This window comes from Lissotriton vulgaris, chromosome 5 (genome assembly GCF_964263255.1).
Source record: "Lissotriton vulgaris chromosome 5, aLisVul1.2, whole genome shotgun sequence".
Lineage (NCBI taxonomy): Eukaryota > Metazoa > Chordata > Amphibia > Caudata > Salamandridae > Lissotriton > Lissotriton vulgaris.
The window spans coordinates 1,615,524,920-1,615,537,977 of NC_141693.1; positions in this window are offsets into that span (position 1 = coordinate 1,615,524,920).

Genomic DNA, 13,058 nt, shown 5'->3' on the forward strand with positions numbered 1-13,058 from the left:
AGAGCTGTGGAGTGATCGAAGGAGATGTGTTTGCAGGAGGTGAAGATAGGGTCGAGCGTGTGTCCAGCTATATGGGTGGGAGAGTTAACCAGTTGTTTGAGTCCGAGATTGGCCAGGTTGTCCAGAAGGGAGGTGGTGTTGCTGTCGTTTTTGTTTTCCAGGTGGAAGTTGAGGTCTCCTAGTAGAATGTAGTTCTCGGAGGCGAGGGCATGTGAGCTGATGAAGTCAGTGATGTCATCGCTGAATTGTTTACGGATTCCTGGAGGCCTGTAGATTAGGGTGCCTCTAAGTGTGGTCCGTGGGTCGGTGTGGATCTGGAAGTGGAGGTGTTCGGCAGTTGCAAGGATGTCGTCGGAGCAGGTCGTGATTTTGATGGTGTTCTTATGGACGATGGCGATGCCTCCTCCTGTTTGATTGATGCAGTCTTTTCGGAGGATTTTGTAAGCGTCTGGGATGGCTATGGCGATGTCTGGTGCTGATGATGCGTTCATCCAGGTTTCTGTAAGGAAGGCGATGTCCGGTGACGCAGTGTCGAGTAGGTCCCAGAGTTCTGTGGCGTGTCTGTGGAGCGAGCAGGTGTTCAGCAGGATGCACTTCAGGTGGTTAAAGTCGGGGCTGTGTTTGGAGGAAGTGGGTTTGGTGTGGGTTTTGATGCAGGCGTACTTGCAGGAGTGGCAGGCGAATGGACCGTGGGTACATCCTGGGGCAGCCTCGTAGCATTGTGATGTGCGTCCGGGGTTAAGGGCTAGGAGGGTGGCGGCATCGTACGTTATGCGGGCAGAGTGGGTATTGCGGGGGCCAGGGGGTTTGGCACTGGGCGCGGTCCAGGCGTGGACGGGCGTACCTTTGGCAGCTGTGCTGCGAACTGCTAGACTGCCGGACTGCTGCTCTGGAAGACTGCTGCCTTGCTGTGCTCTCTGCTGCCTGCTCCTCCCTCTGACTAGGCCCACATCACCTGACCCAGAGTTACTCTAAGAGCTAGCTGACTAGCCTCCTGTTCTTTAAAGACTCAGAGTCATCAAGGTCTTCAACCCTGCTCTGGTGCCTGGTTAATTGGAAGTGAACCCAGGTGTTTGCTCGAGTGGAAATGGCACATCTTCTGCTGCAACGAGCAGAACAAATGCATTGTGCAGGAACAGAACTGGTGCATCTCACTTGGAACCAGCACAATGCCATAAAACCACTGAATCAGAACCTCTGCATTACCGTCACCGCTGAAGGATGGTTGATGCATCCTTTTGTTTGCAGGGAGAAATATGAAGTATCGACTTCAGAGGCAATATATCTCGGAATCAGTACTTTGTCTTCAGAACCAAAGCATCACCATCTTTGGGTGCGAAAAATCAATGCATCTCGTGTTGGGACCAGGATTAAGGTCCTTGCTCAGCGTACCCTGCCTAGGTATTGTATCTGGCTCGCGCAGCATTGTGGTCTCCCTAAACTCTTGACTTTGTCAAGGTCAAGCACAACCAATTAACTCCTTAAGAAGTATTTTCTTCTAAGCTTCTACTTATTGGAATGGTGTCATTTTGGTTTTGTTTATTTATAAAATCATAATCTATTTTTCTAAGGTGGTGTAGAGTCTTACTGTGTTTTTTTTTTACAGTTTTACTCTTTGTTGGTTTGCACAAATACTTAAAATATTGTCTCTTAAGTTAAGACTACCTACTCCTTGCCAAGATACCAAAGGGTGAACTAAGGTTAATTTAGAGTGTGTATATGACTTACCCTGACTGAGATTGTGATTCCTGCTTGGACAGGGTTCATACATCTGCCAACCAGAAACCCAATTTCTCACAATACAGATAAAAACTCACACACTTGTTGGAATTAAAAGTCAAATAATGTAATCAAGAACATATTAACTATCATTCCCACAAATCTAAGAGCTAAATCCACATAATAATTATTCCCAAAAAAATTCCACTGCATTTGACCGTATTACAGTTACTAAACTCCCCAACATGCACTGTCTCACAGCTCATTTTTCTCTTTGCATGCACATAGATCTCTATTGATACTCAGATCATTCTTCTCCAGTCACCTTGTCTTCCAGAACCAGGATCTGGTTGAGACTGGTCAGTTTGAATCTTAGGAGAAAACCGTCTGGACCATTAAGGCACATTAATCGGTTCTATAGCCAATTAGGCTTAATTATTACTGATGGGATCCAAATGGAACTATCTGCTCTGCTACCAGATCTTTGACGCGCAAACCAGTTTCTCATAATATTACCAAATGCATGCCAATGAGCGGACTGGGAATGGTGTAGTCCTTATAGAGACTATGGTGCTCCCCAATTGGACCCGTCCCTATTTCTGATTATCTCAAATCAGTAATTGGAGTGATGACATTCTCAGTAAGAATGACAAACACAGGTGTAGTTTTTAAGACATTTATATAAAGAATTATTAAGCAAAATACATTAAGTATATCAGAAGCATGGTCAGCAATAAATAATACAGTGCATAATTACAAAGAACTCAGTCAAGTTCAATCAAAATCCAGCCCAGATTTGCCTTACAAAGTGGGGAATGGAGTTTTTGGCTACAGAGGATAAGTTCAAGTTCAGAAATTTGTATAGCGCACTACTCACCCAGAGGGTCTCAAGGCGCTTGGGGGAGGGGGGATATATTACTTATCGAATATCCAAGTTTTGAGTTGCTTTCTGAAGGAGAGGTGGTTCTTTAAAAGGCGAAGGTGGATGGGGAGAGAATTCCAGGTTTTGGCCGCTAAGTAGGAGAAGGTTCTTCCTCCCATGGTTGATCTATGGATGCGGGGAATTGCGGCGAGGGCTTGGTTGGATGATCGAAGTAGACAGGTGGGGGTGTAGAAGGACAGTCGCGTGTTGAGGCATTCGGGTCCTAAGTTGTAGAGGGCTTTGTGTGCATGGGGGAGGAGACGGAACGTAATTCTCTTATTGACGGGAAGCCAGTGGAGGTCTTTCAGGTGGCCGGAAATGTGAGCTTGACGGGGGATGTCCAGTATGAGTCTAGCTGAGGCGTTCTGGATGCGTTGGAGTTTTTTCTGTAGTTTGGTTGTGGTTCCCGCGTAAAGGGTGTTTCCGTAATCTAGACGGCTTGTGACCAGTGCGTGGGTGACTGTCTTTCTTGTTTCGATGGGGATCCATCGGAAGATTTTTTTGAGCATGCGTAAGATGTTGAAGCATGAGGATGAGACAGCGTTGACTTGTCTGGTCATCGAGAGGGAGTCCAGGATGAAGCCCAGGTTACGAGCGTGGTCCGTCGATATAGGTGCGGTTCCCAGGGCCGGAGGCCACCATGAGTCGTCCCAGGCGGAGGGGGATGAGCCTAAGATGAGGACTTCCGTTTTGTCCGAGTTTAGTTTTAGCCGGCTGTTCTTCATCCACTCAGCGACTTCTTTCATTCCTTCGTGTAAGTTGGTTTTGGCGGTGTCGGGGTCTTTGGTAAGGGAAAGGATCAGCTGGGTGTCGTCTGCGTAGGAGATGAAGTTGAGGTTGTGTTGGCGTGCGATGGATGCGAGGGGGCTCATGTATACGTTGAAGAGGGTGGGACTGAGTGAAGATCCTTGTGGTACGCCACAGATGACTTCGGTGGGCTCCGATCTGAAAGGGGGGAGGCAGACTCTTTGGGTTTTTCCAGCCAGGAACGAGATGATCCAGTCTAATGCTTTTCCTTGTATTCCGACGTTGCTGAGGCGTTGTATTAGGGTGCTATGATAGACTGTGTCGAAAGCTGCGGAGAGGTCAAGTAGGATGAGTGCAACTATTTCTCCGTTGTCCAGTAGCATTCGGATGTCGTCTGTTGCTGCGATGAGGGCGGTTTCGGTGCTGTGTTTAGCTCGGAAGCCGGACTGTGAGGGGTCGAGGGACTTGTTGGCTTCGAGGAAGGCGGCGAGCTGATTGTTGACGGCTTTCTCTATAACTTTGGCCGGGAAAGGGAGGAGCAAAATGGGGCGGTAGTTTTTAAGTTCAGTGGGGTCTGCTGTAAGCAAGAAGAAACATCAATGACTTTAATATTAAAGCCAGGGACAAATCCAGCAAATTGTGAGTCATAAAGACCCATATTACTGCTCAACCCTGATTATAAGATTTTCGCCAGAGACCTAGCTGATAGGCTGGGTACAGTAGCAGGTGCTATGCTACACCTTGACCCAAAGGGGTTTTTCAAGGGTAGAAATCTGTATGAACTTACTTATAGCCTTATTGGCACTATAGACCTAGCCTCAACATACACGCTCCCTCTAGCAGTTATGACTCTAGATGCCACAAAGGCCTTCAATAGAGTCAACTGGGTATACCTGGCAGTGGTGTTAGAAAAGTATAATATTGGCAAGAACTCTCGTAGAGCCATCCAGTTGATCTATCAAGATCAATCTGCAAAACTGCTGGTTAATGCAAATTTGACTAAGTCTTATAATAACCAGGGGTACTAGACAGGGCTGTCCCCTATCCCCTCTCATTTTTAATTTGTATATCAAGCCATTTGCTCAGAAGCTTAGAGATGAGGCAAGCATCTTACCATTTAGGCATGAAGGGTGGAAGAGAAAAGTAGCCCTTTATGCCGATGAATTACTGTATTTTTCCTCTAATCTTTCTACTGCCCTGCCAGCCGTTATGAAGCATGCTGAGGATGAATACTGTTTTTTTTCCTCTAATCTTTCTACTGCACTGTCAGCCGTTATGAAGACTGCTGCGGGGTTTGTCAGGGTACGAGGTTAATGCAGGAAAATTAAGGTTATGTCAAGGAACTTAAAGGAGAGCTAACATCGGACTAAAAGAGAGATGAGATATCTTGGGGTGAAGATAGAGCAGGACATAGATAAACTCACAGCGGCTAACTTGTCTAATGTAACAAGGGAGTATTTGTGGCTTATGAAGGACTGGGCCCACCTCCCTCTGTCAATCTTTAGGAGGGTGAACCTGGTTAAAATGATAATATTCCCTAAATTACCTTCTTTTTAATGCAATTCCACTACAATTTGGCAAGTCTTTCATCTACAAACTTCAGCAGGCTATACCTTCCTTCGTCTGAGCCTATAAAGGAATTAGAATTGCCTGAAGGAAGCTGAGACAAACAAGAGGGAAGGGAGGATTATTCCTCTCGGAATTACAGTACTACGTGAGGGTTTTTCAACTGTCCCACTCCAAAATATTGTTAAATTCTCCAGATCGTGCTACGGTAGGGTCTATGTTTTCAGCAATGCTGAAGGGAGCTAATCTAGACCAGGAGGATTTAAGTTCAAGTATGGAGATTCTAAGTTCTTTAGAAAGATAAGGTTAAAGCTGCTACAGGCGATGGCCAGAACATGAGAAAGCATCAGAAGGTTGACAGGCCTTAACTAATTTTCCAGTCTTGCCCCTCTTTGAGACTCCACCGGAACACCAAATTGTTTAAAGGACAAACTAGGGCAGCAGCTAAGGGAGACCAGGCTTAGCGTATGGGGAGACCTAGCTCAGGGAGGCACAATTCTAACCTGGTTAATGTTACATGCTACTCTGGAAGGGAGTATCTCTAAATTTAAATACATCCAACTGAAAAGCTGGGCTCAACATCTGAAATTCAAAATTAGCATAGGCAACATCTTACAGGTACATCTGGTAGAAAAACCTTCAGGGAATATAGAGATTTCCGTATGGTATTGGAAAGTTGAAGAGGCAATAGATGGGGACTTCAGACTTGCAGAAGATCTGTGAGGTGCATGCCTGCCGGGAGAGCCTTAGGAACAACTCTGGCAAGTATCACTGGGCACTTTGTTCCTCATAGTTAAGCCAGCCTGGTTAAGGAGGAATCATCTCTTTTCAATTCACAGGGCTTACCTAACTCCTCAAAAGTTATCAAAGATACGAAAGGACCCTGTGTGAAATGTAAGAAATGCGGCCTGGAGAGAGCATCAGGCAAAGAGATGTTCCAGGAATGCCCGGCTATCCTAGATTTTTGGGTTAAGGTCGGCTAACCCCTCTTGAACATTCTTGCGTTTAAAGTCAAGTTAAGCCTCTCTATGAGTATCATTGGAATCTCTAATGAAGTTACATGCCCAGCGAGATCATTTCTTTTTTATGCCATACGGTTAGCAAGAAGGGAAATTTGTTGTGTTGTGGTACGCTCCCTCCAACATTCTGACTGGTTAGACTCTGTTATTTCTATATCCAAGCTAGAATTGAGAGGGTCTCAATCCATGAGGAAGAAAGCCCTTTGGAACTTTTTACTGAGATGGCTGGATACAAAGGCAGGTGTAAGTTGATCAGGCCTCCTCCAATATCCTGACAAAAGTGCCCTATGATTATACCTCTCTGGATCTCTCTAGACTGCGATGGGCTTCCCGCTTCTTCCAAATGCCATCTTAGCAGTCAACGGTGTATACCAGACCAAATCTGAGAGTGACATTACCGGTTAGGTCTGTACCCTTCCTGTAAGCAAGTGTACCCACAGGGAGGAGAAATCCCAAACCTGCTCCAAGGGCACGTTGGGTACTGGCGTCTGGGTTGGTTATTGTGGTCAGAGGTGAATAAGGACATACATTTTTATTTAAAAAAAGAAAAAACATTTTACTACCAGATATATTCAAGGATTCTCTCATAATACTGTTGCATTGAATTGAGACACATTTTATAAGTGATAGTTTGAAACAGCTGAGATGTCCTTGGTTAGATACAGCATGGTGAGTAGCCAGTAGGAATGATCACCGTCTTCTAGTGTGAAACTTGCAATTCTGTAGTTAAGGCTGAGGAATAACAACAATAATACAATGAGGGGGCGTGTGAGGGAAATATTTACTGACCTAGCATTGTTACAGTCCCTGCAAATACTGAAAAAACCAAGTGTAACAATGGGTCAAAAGAAACATCATGTAGCTATCTAAATAGTTGTGTGTATTGTGACAGAACACAATCCCTGAATCCAAGGTATTCCTGGTGAAAAGTAGTGTTCCCATCAGATACCCATCCTGTACCGCCCTTATATCATTTGGGATCCTTCACCCGAGGAAGTGGAATCAAATCCACTATGGATTAGGTAGATTGTGTCCTAATCCTATATGAAGGAAATGGTGATGTAAAAATGAAAACTATATGTTGGTATCAGGGGGCAAAAACAATTAGCAGTGCAAGAAGGTGCTCTCTGTAGCATGTGATAAAGTGAAGTAAATATTGGGTTGTGGGAGTGGAAAAAATAATTTTTATTAGGATCCTACCCACACCCAAAGTTAAAAACCAGTGCAAAGTAGTGTAAACAAATAACTACTTGGGTCTTATCTAGGTCGACATGTTTCTGCAGTATTTCGGCTCACAAGATACCTATCTGCTTCATCAGGACCTTTGTGATCAAGTGCTACTGCTGGTTAAAGTGAAATAAAGTGTACGAAAATCATATCACCTGAAATTGCCGGTTGAAATGATCCATTTGGTCACCAAAGGACAAAACAGACATACACACAAATAAAATACACACAGTTAATGACGATAGCTACAAATACACAGAGAATCTCTCGTGATGCTGATTTTTTATGCCAAAAAATATTGGTCAGTGGTTGTTAAACACTCAAATTAATGGTCAGGTAAGGTAAGTCCTTAGTAGAAAACAGTTTACATACATTCACCCACAGTCTGGGGAATGAACTCTCCACCTCACCCGGCTACAGCTCAGGTACAAATGGAGCACCGCTCTATTGTATGTGAAAAGAAAACATTAATGAAAGAGGAAGAGCCTAATGAAACTCCATCAGAAACACACATGTCTTTCCCAGCCTGTTAGTTCTACCGCTGTTTTAAATTCCAGTCAGGTACCTGGGAAAGTGGATGGTATTGGAAATGTAGCCTTTAAGTATTACAAATGTAAATAGGTTAATGCTCTAATCAGATGTTTATGCTCTGTCCCTAAGTTGTAAAAAGACAAGTCCCAATTGTGTCTATAGGGAAAACGAGCTAAGTAGAGGATCGAGCACATTTGTCATTAAAACGGAGGTTCTACCTCTCAAAAGTCCTTAGGTAAACGGAAGCGTCAGCGTAGCCCATTACATTGAGTAGGTACTGAGGCCCCCACCCGCTTACCTGTCCGTCGGTACTCCGCGCCTTCCTCTAGGCTGACTGTGGGAGGTACCGAACGGGCAGGAAGCAGGAATATTTAAACCCCTTCTGATTGGCCGGCAGGGACCCACGTGACGCGCATTGTCGCACGCGCCTCAGGACTACGAGAAACCTGGGAAATGTAGTTTGTTTACTTTCAGTCTCTCGCCCGAGATTATCATATGCCGATTTTTCTCGGCAATAATTAGCGTTGAAGGTTTTGGAGATAATACGCCCAGTCTAATAGTGGAATTTTAGAAAAAAGGTGCCTATAATGAGGAACAGCACCAGTGCTTTACGAACCAGGAGGTAACACGTGACAATACTTGTCACGTGTACCCCCGGACTACACTAGTGACGTAGTCTATTAACTTGTGGCCTCTCGCCCAGTGTTGCCCATAACTAATGTTATGCATAGGTTTGTTTCAACAAATGCCTAGCCATATTTTGAATAAATACTAATGAACTAATAGTAAGTTTTTTATGTGCTGAAACTCAACACGTGAAGATTTCTTTATAGCATTAATCGCCAATGCTCGCCAGTGGGTTGTTTTAAGATGTTTGAGAAGACCAAATAGAACTATATTTTGGTTCAGGATCCAATCTCTAGCTGTCTATATTTTCTATTTACATTGTCATACATTCTCCATTGCCATGATTATTGTTAATAGATATCAATGGAGGTGAAGGAATAGAAACAGATTGGTTTCTCCGCTACATTCTGACGTGAAAGATGCGAGACCAACTTCCCCGTGTTTACTGGACAAACACCTATAGCGACATCCATGGGATGTCTTCGTTCAGACCTATTACATCGGTTTGGAGTTTGTGCACCCATCTTTGTTCTCTTCGATGTAAGAAAGTGCTAATGTCTATTATGTGCTTAGGGATTATTGGTTGCTCTAGCACTGTCCATTGTAAGTCAGTGGGCGCATGTTCAGCCTCTAAGAAATGTTTAGTCATTCGTGTTGTTTGTTTGTTGCAGCGTATCGAACTCTTATGTACTGAGATCCTGGTCTTCACTTTTCTCGTGGTCATCCCCACATATTTTTTATCGCAGGGACAGCTAATCAAATATATGAGGTTGGAACTATTACAGTTCGTAAACCTACGCTGTTCCCACGGATGTTCTGTCCCAATGTTGAGCGTGGTAGATTTGCGGGTTTGCGGGCATGCTGCACATTGTCCACAAGGATGGTGTCCGGTTACTGCAGGCATATCCCACAGAGTGCCTCTTGTTCTGGGGATTTCAATCTTAGGTCTTGTATGGACCAGTTTGTCCTTGAGATTTTGTCCCCTTTTAAAGGCAAATAGGGGGACGGGCAGTTGGTCTTTCCCCGTATTGAGAATGCCCCAGTGTTTCTTGACGATGCTGGTAATTTGGTTTGATAGTGTACCAAATGTCGTTACACAGGTCATTCGTTCTGATTTTTGTTTAGGGGGCATTATTTCCAATAGGCTTGCTCTATTGTTGTTTTTTGCTCTTTTTTTGGATCGGTTTACCAGTTGTTTCGGGTAATCTTTATCCAGAAGGTCTCTTGTAAGATTTTTAGCATGTGTTTCAAAAGATTCTTTATCTGTGCAGTTTCTGTGTATGCGCAGAAATTGCCCATAGGGCAAATTATCCCGAAGGGACTTTGGATGGCAACTGTGGTAGTTCAACAAAGAGTTACGGGCCATAGGTTTCTGATAGAGCTCCGACTTGAGTCCATCCACCGTGCCAATGATCATAAGATCTAAGAAAGCCAATCTACATCCATCGAATTCCATGGTGAATTTAAGATAACGATTCTTTTGATTAAGCCACTCATGGAATTCTTTGAGTTGGGTTTCATTACCACGCCACACCACGAAGATGTCATCGATGTAGCGTTTCCACGCTCGCAGACACGGTAGATGGGGGTTGGTGTCTGCGAGCACGTGCTGTTGTTCAAATTGGTGCACGTACAGATTAGCGAGACTAGGGGCAAAAACGCTGCCCATACTAGTCCCGCTAATCTGTAAATAAAGGGAGTCCTCAAAGGCAAAGTAGTTCTCCGTCATGGCCAGTGTTGCCAGGGTCATAATGAGTCTAACTGGGGTTATGGAGTTTAAGTCCCGTGATGATAACAAGTCTTCTATCACCTGTAGAGTCTCCGTCTGGGGTATAGACGTATATAGACTCTCGACATCGAATGACACCAATAAATCTGTATTGATGTCGTATTCGATGTTAGGTAACAGTCTTAAGACATCTTTGGTGTCTTTTAGGTAAGAGGGCATCTCTCGCACCATAGGTTGTAGGAACACATCGACAAAGGTCGACAGAGGTTCCAGTAGCGAACCTATCCCAGATATTATGGGTCGGCCCGGTGGTGGACGTTGGACCTTATGTATTTTTGGTAATTGGTAAAAATACGGGGTGACCGGATTGGATACTTGTAAGTATTGGCCCTCTTTCGGAGTAGGCCAACCTTCTGCGAGGGCTTCCTCAACGATGTGAGATATGACTGTGGTTAGTCTAGCTGTCGGATCTTCCTTGAGTTTTCTGTATGACCGACCGTCGTTGAGCTGACGTAGGCATTCGTTACGATATGTTTCCACGTCAAGGATGACCACCCCTCCCCCCTTATCTGCTGGTTTTATCACAATAAGGGGATTTTCAGTTAGATCTTTTCAAATCTACCACGCTCAACATTGGGACAGAACATCCGTGGGAACAGCGTAGGTTTACGAACTGTAATAGTTCCAACCTCATATATTTGATTAGCTGTCCCTGCGATAAAAAATATGTGGGGATGACCACGAGAAAAGTGAAGACCAGGATCTCAGAACATAAGACTTCGATACGCTGCAACAAACAAACAACACGAATGACTAAACATTTCTTAGAGGCTGAACATGCGCCCACTGACTTACAATGGACAGTGCTAGAGCAACCAATAATCCCTAAGCACATAACAGACATTAGCACTTTCTTACATCGAAGAGAACAAAGATGGGTGCACAAACTCCAAACCGATGTAATAGGTCTGAACGAAGACATCCCATGGATGTCGCTACAGGTGTTTGTCCAGTAAACACGGGGAAGTTGGTCTTGTATCTTTCACGTCAGAATGTTACGGAGAAACCAATCTGTTTCTATTCCTTCACCTCCATTGATATCTATTAACAATAATCATGGCAATGGAGAATGTATGACAATGTAAATAGAAAATATAGACAGCTAGAGATTGGATCCTGAACCAAAATATAGTTCTATTTGGTTTCTCAAACATCTTAAAACAACCCATTGGCGAGCATTGGCGATTAATGCTATAAAGAAATCTTCACGTGTTGAGTTTCAGCACATAAAAAACTTACTATTAGTTCATTAGTATTTATTAAAAATATGGCTAGGCATTTGTTGAAACAAACCTATGCATAACATTAGTTATGGGCAACACTGGGCGAGAGGCCACAAGTTAATAGACTACGTCACTAGTGTAGTCCGGGGGTACACGTGACAAGTATTGTCACGTGTTACCTCCTGGTTCGTAAAGCACTGGTGCTGTTCCTCATTATAGGCACCTTTTTTCTAAAATTCCACTATTAGACTGGGCGTATTATCTCCAAAACCTTCAACGCTAATTATTGCCGAGAAAAATCGGCATATGATAATCTCGGGCGAGAGACTGAAAGTAAACAAACTACATTTCCCAGGTTTCTCGTAGTCCTGAGGCGCGCGTGACAATGCACGTCACGTGGGTCCCTGCCGGCCAATCAGAAGGGGTTTAAATATTCCTGCTTCCTGCCCGTTCGGTACCTCCCACAGTCAGCCTAGAGGAAGGCGCGGAGTACCGACGGACAGGTAAGCGGGTGGGGGCCTCAGTACCTACTCAATGTAATGGGCTACGCTGACGCTTCCGTTTACCTAAGGACTTTTGAGAGGTAGAACCTCCGTTTTAATGACGAATGTGCTCGATCCTCTACTTAGCTCGTTTTCCCTATAGACACAATTGGGACTTGTCCTTTTACAACTTAGGGACAGAGCATAAACATCTGATTAGAGCACTAAACCTATTTACATTTGTAATACTTAAAGGCTACATTTCCAATACCATCCACTTTCCCAGGTACCTGACTGGAATTTAAAACAGCGGTAGAACTAACAGGCTGGGAAAGACCTGTGTGTTTCTGATGGAGTTTCATTAGGCTCTTCCTCTTTCATTAATGTTTTCTTTTCACATACAATAGAGCGGTGCTCCATTTGTACCTGAGCTGTAGCCGGGTGAGGTGGAGAGTTCATTCCCCAGACTGTTGGTGAGTGTATGTAAACTGTTTTCTACTAAGGACTTACCTTACCTGACCATTAGGTTGATTGTTTAACAACCACTGACCAATATTTTTTGGCATAAAAAATCAGCATCACGAGAGATTCTCTGTGTATTTGTAGCTATCGTCATTAACTGTGTGTATTTTATTTGTGTGCATGTCTGTTTTGTCCTTTGGTGACCAAATGGATCATTTCAACCGGCAATTTCAGGTGATATGATTTTCGTACACTTTATTTCACTTTAACCAGCATTAGCACTTGATCACAAAGGTCCTGATGAAGCAGATAGGTATCTTGTGAGCCGAAATACTGCAGAAACATGTCGACCTAGATAAGACCCAAGTAGTTATTTGTTTACACTACTTTGCACTGGTTTTTAACTTTGGGTGTGGGTAGGATCCTAATAAAAATTCTTTTTTCCACTCCCACAACCCAATATTAACTTCACTTTATCACATGCTACAGAGAGCACCTTCTTGCACTGCTAATTGTTTTTGCCCCCTGATACCAACATATAGTTTTCATTTTTACATCACCATTTCCTTCATAAAGGATTAGGACACAATCTACCTAATCCATAGTGGATTTGATTCCACTTCCTTTGGGTGAAGGATCCCAAATGATGTAAGGGCGGTACAGGATGGGTATCTGATGGGAACACTACTTTTCACCAGGAATACCTTGGATTCAGGGATTGTGTTCTGAGGAATAACAACAACA